Below are 8771 nucleotides of genomic sequence, written 5' to 3'. Positions count from 1 at the left end.
TCTCTCTGCACCAGACAGACAATAATCATCTACCAAATCTTTCAAGCTGTCAAAATTAACCTTTTTGCTGTTACCGCAGTTTAGTGTGATTCCCTTCACCTTTAGCACCGCTTTACCGTTGGACAAAGCATAGGCATACGTTTTGGGACCAGCCGCAACAAACTCTGTTATCGTAGTGTTTGGAGGAATCTCACTTGTCAGCTGTCCTAAATAATCACCCAAAGGTGGAGTCCACGCCCCCTCTCTACTTACAAAAATGACTGAATCGGTGTCATGATACAGGCATCTATCGCCCAGCCCATCCAGCAGCCTGTATAATTCCAGTCGTGCATACGCTGTTGTAAAGCTGGCAATGAATACGTTAGTACATGAGGCTTTGGTGGGATGGTTCTTGGCAGTTTTCCATGTCACAACGGCTGTCTCACTATCCAAAAACTCACAGGAGGAAACATCATAATAAGGCACAAAAAGATATTTGAATAATTCTTCAGGGTTTGTCACCACAGAGGTTGTCAGGTGATTGGTGTTCTGACCAAACTTGCCCCACAGCGAGTTTAAAAAGAGTTTGGCAATCTGCCTTTTAGCAGGATTTACCTCAATGTGTTCACGGCGTAAGCGGACACCTTCCATCTTTTCATAATCACGAATATATTGCTCTTTATCCTGTTCTGTTTTGCACCAGTCAGGGTAGCCGCTGGCCTCCTGTTTCTGTCTGAGATGTGCGTTAATATAATCTGAAAATAGCCCCTTTGATGTACTTTCAAAATGCCAGATCTCATAGATTTCAACAATTCTGTAACCTTTTTCTAAAGCTGCATTCAATTCAACAGTGCACCATGTCCCAGTCAGAGCTCTTTCCTCATCACTGTGTTTGCAGGGGGTAGTTTGCAGTTTTTCTGTGCAGGTTGCACACAAACTAAACATTAATTTGCCCCATGATTTGTGGGGTAGTACAGGAAAATAGAGATTCCTTGGTGGGTACACTTTGACTTTGGCTAACCCAAAATATTGTTTTATGTCCCCAAAATCTTGGTAGATAATTTGTGGATGGCCAATTGGGTACTCCTTGGTCTTATTCACAAAGGGGTACAAACTGGTGAAATCATAATATAAGATTTGTTCACCAGGTTTTGGTTTGTAGTAAAGACATGTAGCATTTGTTCTACCACCAAAAAAAGCATCTCGAGGTATCAAAGGCATTGGGAGCTTATTCTCAACCAGAAACTGCTTCAAAGAGGTGTCAGCCTCCATCAAGGCCCTCCATTCGTGTTCCCAGATGCAGCGCACAGCATAACCCTGCCTCCTAAGGTCCTCTTCTTTAATCCTAGTACGGCTGTGCAGGGTGCCATATGTTGAACCAAGTAAGTTGTTGAAGTCTCTTTCAGAGTAGCAGACAGGGCACCCATGAAAAAAACAACCATAAAATTCAAAAGCTGTGGGGGTGTCATTTATGACAGCAAAACCATCCAAAAAATATTTGCCTACTTGTTTTTCACCCCCCTTCAGGGCATGCTGGATATTGACGTTCTCAGTGTGCTCTATGTACATCAACCATTGTATCGCAGGTGCTGAATACCTTTTCTGTGTCTTGTGATAATTATCCATAGGAGCTAAAGCAATGGAGTTGTTGTTCAAATACATGAACTGGTACTGTGCCATACAGACAGACGCCAATGTGATACATTGGAAGGGGTCAATGCAACGAATCACTATCTCCTCAACAATATCCCCACCGCCCCTCTTGACGAACTCACGTTCAGTCATTTTCATTACCTGTTCCCTAAATCGAATACATGCTTCTCTTAATATATCTACATCCTGCCTGCAATAGTAAGCCAGAGCCTTCTTTAGTTTAAATACAGTACCTCTATTAGCAGCGTGCCATTTCAGGAATTCTTCTCTCTCCCCGGGCATCATGGTTTCAGGGCTATAATACTTGGTTTCAGGGAGCGGCCCAACGTAGTCTTGATTGGCCATTGTATTGAACAAGTGGGGGAAATATCCTTTGCAGCCTTGAAACCCCATAGCTTTGGGTAATTTACTTAATTTAAGGGGCAAAAATGAGAGGCTATCAATAAACCGGATCTTGTAAGCCGGCAGGGTGATACACAGAAGTTTCCCTCCCAGGCTTATAAGCTGAACCCTAACCTTTTCCCGGATCAACTGCCTCAGTACTAGGTACCCATCATAACCTTTGGCATTGTGAGCGATAAAAGTACATCCTTTAAACTTATCATTTATAAATGTCTTTACAAACTGATCCAGACATCTAACACCATAACAATCCCACATCACAACATCTTCATCATTATCATCCTTCAACATATCCCTGGCGCATGCATAATTAGGTATATGTGTGCCAGTCTCTTGGCAGCATTCAAAATCATAAATAATGTACCTTTGGCCAATTCGTGGCCAGACCAGCTCTTTTAGAAAACATAAATGATATTCCAAACTTTCAACCTTCTCAGAACACTGCCCACACTTGGGTTCCTTGCATTTTATGTGGGGAGTAAGGACGTAAACCCCACACTTTTCACAATATTCTTTACTCTTACAGTCAACTTTTCCCTCTGTAGCTAGCTGCGTGTGAGTTTCAAGACATACCTTAGAACGACAAACCACTTTGCACCTATAGCAGTGCATCTTTTCCTTCTCTACCTGCTTGCATTCTTGCTTGAGACATGCTCTGCAGATATATTGACAACCATGACTAAATTTATGGTGATAGTGGGTGTGGCAAAATTTACAGAAATAGCGTTCGCCCAGGAAACCCTTTATATTTTTGATGGCATAGTAATGATTGTCGTGTAACAATATAAACACTATTTTTTCTTGCTGTGGGAGGCCTGTAACAAAAAACCTCCATCTGTCCTGAAGATAAAACAAGATCTTTATAGTAACCCCTAAAGCTTTTTCAAAGAGGTGTATCTGAGAAAAGTTAACCATGTTTTCTGTGGAAATACCCAGTCTGATGTGAAGTTCCCTGGCCCTGGTAATAATTTCTTCATTACTAACACCCCCGCCAATGAGCCAGAGCAAGCAGCTAGCAAAACACAGAAATGCGCCTTCCACATTGAAATCTACTAGGTGACGTCTTTTTTTCTCCAGTACTTTGGTGAGCAGCACAGTGCTTAACTTCCTAAGCCCTCCCCCCTCATTGTTCCTCACAATGGTAACCACTAATTGTAAATGTCCCCCCCCACAATATCTCTGCTTTACTTTGAAGCAGATTTTCAATACTGGTCAGAAAATCATCAGCATTTAAACCATCCATATTTCTCCTCAGAGAAAAGAGAGGATGATTTAACCCATCTGCATCCAACCGGAGTTGAACAAAATCATTTGCACCTATGTCTCTAGCAACATTATTCAAAACATGCTGTATAGCATTATGAATAGCATCTATAGCATCTACAAAAGACTGAATTCGGTCAACATTAACGAATCTATATCGCTGATAGTATTCCACAGCCATGAAATTTCGGATAGGATGCTCCCACTCTTGTACCAAATCCAGATAAACATTGTTCATATTCTGAGAGTTTGCAGAGTTAGGGCTTTGTAGCTGGGGCATAGAATGATTTATCTCCTCTTCTGGTTGAGATACAGGCGTAGGTTCAGTACTATCACTGTCTGCTGGGGATGCGGGGAGTTCGCCTCCATGCATTTTTGCTTTTTTGCAGGGTGGCCCTGGTTAATCAAACAAACAAAATGTTATCGCCGACATTCCTAATAATGTAATACAAACACACCCCTTTTTTAGATTATAAAATAATACTAATGGTTTTGTAGTTGGATAAAATGCTAGATGTTATACCTCCTAACTCTTGTGCTGTGTGGCTTGTGCATGGTTGAGGGGTCATGCCATGCAGGGGTCCTTCCTGCTCTGTGGGTATAGTGAGATCCACAAATGGTTGATCATCTTCCCATTCTGAAGGAAAAGAAAAACCCAATGGTCAGAAATGTTGCAGAAATGTTTGTAAGAATCTGAATGTATGAAGGTATGAAAAACAAATACCATTATAAAACCCCAGACATTCGGAATCAGTCAGTTCCATCTAGTAAAAGAAAACAAACATGCCAAGAATATTATAATCACATTTTTTTTTTATATCTAAGAGGGACAGTGTTTCAAAATTTAGCAATAAAACTACTTACAAGTTCCGCACCCCTTACACATTCGGAATCAGTTAATTCCATCTAGTAAAAGAAAACAAACAGGCCATGAATATTATAAATACATTCTTTCATCCGGGGAGGAGGGCTGCGCACGTCACTTCCGTTTATGGGCATGGCCTGGTGACGTAATCAGCACGTGGCTTTGTTTACTTTGATGACATCACCGATCAAAACTACTGATAATTTCCACTAAAAGTTTGTATGTACTTATACTACGTCATGAGATCATCTATCATAGCTAGAGTAATTTGATTTGGCGGAAACAAATCATCATCTTCAAAAGAAGACGGAAGCCCCACCATAAACTTAATATAAGGGAATTTATTAAGCAGTTCTTTGTACAGAGGTTGCCAACAGCTATAAAACCATACAATATTTTGAGGCAATTGAGACAACACGACACCACCATGTTCTAACATTTGTTTGATAAAAAAAGATTTGCCAGAATTGGACGCACCGCTTATAATACACGAGAAAGGGTGTACAAATTGTGCAATATTTCCTGCCATCCTTAATAATCGTAAGGTAGCGTACAGTAATTTTCGCTCTTTAATAACCTTTTATTATACACTACTTTTAGAATTTTTCGGAGGACCCGCGTTTCAAGGGACCACTGTTTCTTAACCCTAACAATCCCCAACTGTTCTACCCTGATCTCTTTTTTTTCTCTATGCACCAGACAGGCAATAATCATCTACCAAATCTTTCAAGCTGTCAAAATTAACCTTTTTGCTGTTACCGCAGTTTAGTGTGATTCCCTTCACCTTTAGCACCGCTTGACCTTTGGACAAAGCATAGGCATACCTTTTGGGACCGGCTGCAACAAACTCTGTTATCGTAGTGTTTGGAGGAATCTCACTTGTCAGCTGTCCTAAATAATCACCCAAAGGTGGAGTCCACGCCCCCTATAAATACATTCTTTCATCCGGGGAGGAGCGCTGCGCACATCACTTCCATTTATGGGCATGGCCTGGTGATGTAATCAGCACGTGGCTTTATTTACTTTGATGACATCACCGATCAAAACTACTGATAATTTCCAATAAAGGTTTGTATGTACTTATACTACGTCATGAGATCATCTATAATAGCTAGAGTAATTTGATTTGGCGGAAACAAATCATCATCTTCAAAAGAAGACGGAAGCCCCTCCATTAGACTTAATATAAGGGAATTTATTAAGCAGTTCTTTGTACAGAGGTTGCCAACAGCTATAAAACCATACAATATTTTGAGGCAATTGAGACAACACGACATCACCATGTTCTAACATTTGTTTGATAAAAAAAGATTTGCCAGAATTGGACGCACCGCTTATAATACACGAGAAAGGGTGTACAAATTGTGCAATATTTCCTGCCATCCTTAATAACCGTAAGGTAGCGTACAGTAATCTTCGCTCTTTAATAACCTTTTATTATACACTACTTTTAGAGTTTTTCGGAGGACCCGCGTTTCAAGGGACCACTGTTTCTTAACCCTAACAATCCCCAACTGTTCTACCCTGATCTCTTTTTTTTCTCTCTGCACCAGACAGACAATAATCATCTACCAAATCTTTCAAGCTGTCAAAATTAACTTTTTTGCTGTTACCGCAGTTTAGTGTGATCCCCTTCACCTTTAGCACCGCTTGACCTTTGGACAAAGCATAGGCATACCTTTTGGGACCGGCTGCAACAAACTCTGTTATCGTAGTGTTTGGAGGAATCTCACTTGTCAGCTGTCCTAAATAATCACCCAAAGGTGGAGTCCACGCCCCCTATAAATACATTCTTTCATCCGGGGAGGAGCGCTGCGCACATCACTTGCGTTTATGGGCATGGCCTGGTGACATAATCAGCACGTGGCTTTGTTTACTTTGATGATGTCACTGATCAAAACTACTGATAATTTCCACTAAAAGTTTGTATGTACTTATACTACTTGATGTGGACCTTGGTGAAAACATTGGGGCCTGCAGCCTCAGTGCAATTAACACAGGCTCCTTGATTTTAAATTGGCAAGAACAAACCTGAGCAGCTGATCTTCTCTTTTTAAAATTACATTGCTGTGCTAAACCGGGTCACATGGGTACCATTTTGCCTGCCACAACTTGGACTACAATACCCAAACTCTAAGGAAGCTATGAGGCTGACGATTTCTGTAATGGAATAATTTAAAATCTCTTACAATACAGGTAGCGCTCGACTTACAACCATAATCAAGCCCAAAATTTATGTTAAGTGAGACATTTGTTAAGCATTGCCCCATTTTATGATCTTTCTAGCCGCACCTGTGAAGTGAATCATTGCAGCTTTAAGTTAGTAACATGGTTATTAAGTGAATCTGGCTTCCCCGTTGACTTGGCTTGTCAGAAGATTGCAAAAGCTGTTCACAGGATCCCGTGACACTGCATCCCCTTAATACATACGAACCAGTTGCCAAGCATCCAAATGTTGATCACATGACCAGAGGGATGCAACAGCCGTTAAGCGTGAAAAATGGTCATAAGTCACTTTTTACAGTGCCACTGTAACTTCGGTCACTAAAACTGTGGTAAATCGAGGGTTGCCTGTAAAAGGAGCCACTACTCTAAAATCCTGCTTTTGCTGAAAGGTGTGGGGCACACACAACAACACCAGGGTACTCTTCTCTTTCAATTCGCTGCTGCTTTTTTTGCTTTCCCCCTGTCTAAATTCCGCGAACCCGGCCCATTTCATCTTGAGAGTAACCCCGGGTAACCATGGATTCGTGGTTACCCGTGCTCTGCTCCTTCTTGCCACGTGGCGGGTCAGATGACCTTCTTACATGGTGTAGTAAGATGGAGGGTTTGTTGTCACTGTGTGTTGGGGGGTGGGAGCACAAAGGGAGGCTCAGCTAATCTCAATGTATATATCAGGGGTTTTCAAACTTGCCTCTTTTATGACTTGTGGACTTCAACTCCCAGAATTCCTCAGCCAGGCATGCTGGCTGAGGAATTCTGGGAGTTGAAGTCCACAAGTCATAAAAGGGGCAAGTTTGAAGACTCCTGGTACATAGTTGTACTTTGACAATAAAGATTCATTCATTCATTCAAAGCGAAACCTGCCCCCCCCTTTTTTTTTTTTGCTCCGAGCCCCCTTTTCAGCATTTCAAAGCTTTTACGCGAAGCCTTCCTGCAAAAGAAGCCGGGAGGCGGTGGCGCCAGGGACCTCGCCGCGCATCCGTTAAGGTGCCGGCGCGGGAGCAATGACACCAGGTTAACTTTCCCCTACTTTTGCCTCGGCTCGCTTGACGAAGAGAGGTAACTCGCGTTCAAACTCAAGCCGCCCGCACTACGCCTGCGCGGCACGTCTCGCTTCTTCTCCCCTCCCCCTCCCCCCCCTGCGCCGCGCCGCGCGAAAAACGTATACGGTTATTATCGAAAGGCAACGAGGGAGTCACAAGGGATGCCCTGCAATGTTGTGTGCTTTGCAACGTCCTCCCACCAGTGCAGCGTTTAGATCTGGACCGCTGACACAAACCATTCTTTAATTGAATTTAATAACAGCCCCGTGGTTTCGACGTGTTCCACCTTCTGCAGCTAAACCCACGTTTTACTGGGTTCTGCGGACGGCTATGCTAGCTAGACACGATCGTCGCGTGAAGCTCTGGCTAAAGGGAGCTGGTGTGCTCGACATATGGCAGTTGTAAACGGGAGGACCATCTTTCAATAGGCCCGGGGTCTTCAAACTTGGCCCTTTTATGACTTGTGGACTTCAACTCCCAGAATTCCTCAGCCAGCTTTGCTGGCTGAGGAATTCTGGGAGTTGAAGTCCACAAGTCATAAAAGGGCCAAGTTTGAAGACCCCTGCAATAGGCAATCTAGCCTATTGCAAGAACCCAGCCTTTGTTTCTCTCCATGCTCGTTTCTGGGAAACACCGGATGAAAGCATGCTATTGTTCTCATGTGCTGCTTGGGGAGTTTGAATGCCAGAATACGAATATCTTCAGACTGAGCCATTCTAGCTCTTCCTCGCCTGTCTTAGCTCCTCGCTCCCAAATCAACTTTGCCTCCCCTCCCCCCACTTCCCAATAGCTTGGCCTGCAATCCCTAGAATTCCCACCCTGCCTTAAGTCTATTGGGGAGAGAAACCCTAGCGCAGAGGTGGGCAACCTTGCCTCTTTTATGACCCGTAATTCTGGGAGTTGAAGCCCACACGTCATAAAAGAGCCAAGGTTGCCTACCCCTGTCCTAGTCCCTCTGGATTTGGTTGAACTACAGCTCCCAGGATCCTCAGCAGTGAGGGTGAAGGTTCATTCTCCGAGCTTGTCGCTTGGTTTTTGAACCCTTCAGTTGCCAGGCTAGGTAACCTCTTCAGCGGAGTTTGTCAGTGTTGTTCTGTTTATAAGGGCGTCAGGTGTGGGTGTGTCAAGTGAGGGTCTGGGATGGGTCAGCAGTGCCAATAAAGAAAGGATCCTGGGAATTGCAGTTCAATAGCATCAAGAGGTCCGCCACTTCTTCCGTTGCAGCTAAAGACTACAAGACCCACCTCTCCATCCCTCCTCTTCTTCCATTTACTTTTTCTACTGATAACCCCTAATGATGATGGCTTCCTTGGCAATTAGATGCTCCCCATCTTACCCAGTTT

The 8771-nt window shown here is 43.2% G+C and overlaps 1 long non-coding RNA gene across 1 annotated transcript; it reads right to left on the bottom strand.

Moving 5' to 3' along the window:
• Positions 1–3451: 3451 nt before the first annotated feature.
• Positions 3452–4203, bottom strand: LOC310636844. Its single transcript, XR_014491811.1, has 3 exons — positions 4162–4203; positions 3821–4061; positions 3452–3693 (listed from the first exon to the last, which is right to left on the bottom strand). It is a non-coding gene; the product is annotated as an uncharacterized lncRNA (long non-coding RNA).
• Positions 4204–8771: the final 4568 nt, after the last annotated feature.

The sequence above is a fragment of the Vipera ursinii genome (assembly GCF_947247035.1).
Source record: "Vipera ursinii genome assembly, chromosome: 2".
Lineage (NCBI taxonomy): Eukaryota > Metazoa > Chordata > Lepidosauria > Squamata > Viperidae > Vipera > Vipera ursinii.
Note: the sequence above shows the minus strand (reverse complement) of the source record. Positions and strands in the feature narration are given on the sequence as shown.